Source organism: Rhinopithecus bieti, unplaced genomic scaffold, assembly GCF_001698545.2.
Source record: "Rhinopithecus bieti isolate Rb0 unplaced genomic scaffold, ASM169854v2 scaffold_47707, whole genome shotgun sequence".
Lineage (NCBI taxonomy): Eukaryota > Metazoa > Chordata > Mammalia > Primates > Cercopithecidae > Rhinopithecus > Rhinopithecus bieti.
In genome coordinates this window covers 548,491-552,010 of record NW_016819117.1, presented here as the reverse complement: position 1 = coordinate 552,010, position 3,520 = coordinate 548,491, and positions in this window count along the sequence as shown.

Here is a 3,520-nt window from a genome sequence, read left to right as displayed (position 1 = left end):
TGAAGGCCCCGTTCCATCAGCTAAGTGGCTCCTGGGTGGAGAGGTGGAGACCACAGCACAGCTCTGAAGGCCCCGTTCCATCAGCTGAGTGGCTCCTGGCCACGTCCTGCTCCCGGGAGGACCTTTGGGGCCTGGGAGCCTGGCGGCCGACTTTCTCTGCATCTATTTTCAGGGCTCTTTGGTCTAAGTGCTGGGTGGAGCCCGGCCCCTCCAAGTCCATTTCCAGGCTGGTACTGGCAGTGAGCACATGAGAGTCTGGCCAGGCTCTCTGCCGGCTGCCCACAGACCTGGCGTCCCCTCCGATACACTGGGGTTGCCCTCGGGCCTGCTGAGCACAGGGAGTGCCCAGTTCCTGGGAGCGTGGGCCCCTGTCCCACTGTTTCCTCACAACCTCCAGCACGAAAGGGGGCTGTCCCGGGGCGGCCTTCTCACCTGGGCGCTGCCGGGATTCCAGCTGCTCACCCCCGCTGGGGGCCGTCCTGGGCCCTGTGGGCAGCTAAGCGACATCCCTGGCTTCTACCCACCAGCTACCAGGAGTGCCTCTTCCCCCACCCCCTGACGTGACCACTGAGATCCTCTGCAGACACCCCCACATGTCCCTTGTGGGGCAGAGTCACCCCCAGTTGGCAGTCACTGTTGTAGGGAGAAGGACAAGGTGCGGGGGCCCCCTGCGGCTTGGGAAGCACGAGAAGGTGATTGCAGGGACCCCATGTGGGGGTGTGTTTGGGGCATAGGGTCCCCTGCCTGGTCACACTGCGCATGGGACGACAGTTTTCTTTTTTTTTTTTTTTGAGACAGTCTCCCTCTGTTGCCCAGGCTGGAGTGCAGTTGTGCGACCTCAGCTTACTGCAGCCTTGACCTCCTGGGCTCAAACTATTCTCCCGCCTCAGCCTCCCGAGTAGCTGGGACCTGGACGTGCACCACCGCGGCAGGCTAAAGTTTTTAATTTTAGAAATTTTCTGTTGGCCGGGCGCGGTAGCTCAAGCCTGTAATCCCAGCCACTTTGGGAGGCCGAGACGGGTGGATCACGGAGGTCAGGAGATCGAAGGACCATCCTGGTCTACCGGGAAACCCCGTCTCTTTACTAAAAAAATACAAAAAACTAGCCGGGCGAGGATGGCGGGCGCCTGTGAGTCCCAGCTACTCGGGAGGCTGAGGCAGGAGAATGGCGTAAACCCGGGAGGCGGAGCTTGCAGTGAGGCTGAGATCCGGCCACTGACTCCAGCCTGGCGACAGAGCGAGGACCCTCCGTCTCTTTTTTCTTTTTTTTTTTTTTTTTGAGACGGAGTCTCGCTCTGTCTACCCAGGCTGGAGTGCAGTGGCGGATCTCAGCTCACGCAAGCTCCGATCCTCCCGGGTTACGCATTTCTCCTGCCTCAGCCTCCCGAGTAGCTGGGGACTACAGGCGCCCGCCATCTCGCCCGGGCTAGTTTTTTGTAATTTTTTAGTAGAGACGGGGTTTCACCGTGTTAGACTCAGGATGGTCTCGTCTCCTGACCTCGTGATTCCACCCGTCTCGGCTCCCAAAGTGCTGGGATTAATTACAGGCTTGGGCCACCGCGCCTGGCCTGACTCCGTCTCAAAAAAAAAAAAAAAAAAAAGAAATTTTCTGTAGAGATGGGGTCTCCCTATGTTGCCCAGGCAGGTCTCAAATTCCTGGGCTCAAACTGTCCTCTGGCCTCGGCCTCCCACTCTCTTGCCCAGTCATGTGCCTTGGTACAACCCAGCCCTGTTGGGCGTCAGGCCCCCCAACACCCCAAGAGAAGGACTCCTTATCTCAGGTCCCCCAGGGACCCCGACTCCACCCCAGCCTGTGGGGGAGTGTGGGTCTCTTCCATGGTTCTGCCGAGAAGCCTCAGGCGGCCCCAGAACAAGAGGCTGGTGGCAGGAGGACAGAAGCCACAGGGGCTCAGCGCTGCCCACAGCCTGCAATGTGGTGTGGGTCTCCTGGCTTGAGGTCCAGGCACAGAGGGCAGGCACCTGTTAGCAGTCACACACCGTGTGCGGGGGGGCAGGGCTCGCCCAGGTACCAGCTCCAGGGCAGCTCTGCGTCCTTGACCGGTGGCTTCCCGGGGGCAGGACCAGGGGCCGTGGGGCGGGTGGGGGTGTGACAGTCGGGTGGGAGAACACGCACTCTCGGTCCTCGGTGCCTGCTCTGCAAACCACCCCCCAGGCCTTATCTGATGGGCTCTGCCTGCCCAGAGCATCTTCAGAAGGTAGACTGGAGCCTCTTAACCCCAGACGCACTAGAGCTCGAAGGCGGCCCCTCCCTGACGCCTTCACCAACACGGCCCACAGGTGCCCCAGCCACTCACACGCCAGGGAGTGCCAGAGAACAGAGACCAGGGAATGTGGCCACACCCAGAGGCCAGCCAGGAGGGGCTAGGGGAGGAGGCGTCCAGCCTCACCCTCCAGCACTCCAGGGCCTGGTGCCCCCTCAGCAGACCCCGGGACTCTGGCCTCGAGGGTGCAGCTGAGGCCCCCCGAGGTCATGCTGCTTGGAGCAGGTGAGACAGAGGCCGACAGAAACCCACCCGGTACCCGGGACCTCCGTGGGGCTCCACAGGGGGCTGGAGTCCCTGCTTCTCCCCAATTGCTCCCTCGGCTCCGCCAGCAAGAGAGATAGGGTGATGGGCACCCCATCCTGGGATCCTGGAGGCTGTGCCATTGGCTCTGCCCGATGACGGGGAGTGGGGTGGGCAGGACAGTGGTGCTGGGACCTGTCTGTCTCTGTTCCCATCAGAAACCGCATCCCATGCGTGGTGGGTGGCTGGCCTGAGGTCCCGGGTGTGCAGGGGAGGTGGACCAGAGGTGGACATAGACCCATGGGCCGCCACAGCCCACCCAGGGTCCCTGGGGGCCATCCACAGCTGGTAAAGCCGAGGTGTGGGCGGACCCCAGGAAGCAGCCCCCCCCCCGCCCTCAATGGCTCAGGCCTGGGCAGAGCACACAGGCCCAGCAGGGCTGGGAGAGTGGGGACCCCGCGATTCACTGGGATGCGTCGTCCACTGGGAGAGGCGGGCAGAGCTGTGTGTGAAAATGTGAGTAAAGTACATAAATTAGTATCACAAGAATCCGGGCGGGCAGGGGATGCAGCACTGAACTTGGAGGAGGCTCATCAGAGGTCGGGGCTCCCCTCCGGGGAAAGGATCTCGCCTTTGCCTCACCTGCGGGACACGCCTCCCCTTGCCGGTCAGCAGCTACTGGGCTCTGACGCTCACTTTGGCCTTCCGCCCCCCAGGGGAAGGGGTGCTGGGGGCCCTGTGTCTGGAGGGCTGGTGAGTGGAGTGAGGCTGGTGAGTGCCGTGGTGGTGGTAGAGTAGGGGTGGGGGTGGTAGAGTTGGGGTGAGGGTTGTGAGTGGGATGAGGGTGGTGAGTAGGGGTGAGGGTGGTGAGTGGAGTGGGGGTGGTGAGTGGGGTGAGGGTGGTGAGTGGGGTGAGGGTGGTGAGCGGGGTGAGAGTGGTGAGTGGAGTGGGGGTGGTGAGTGGCATGGGGGTGGTGAGTGGGGTGAAGGTGGNG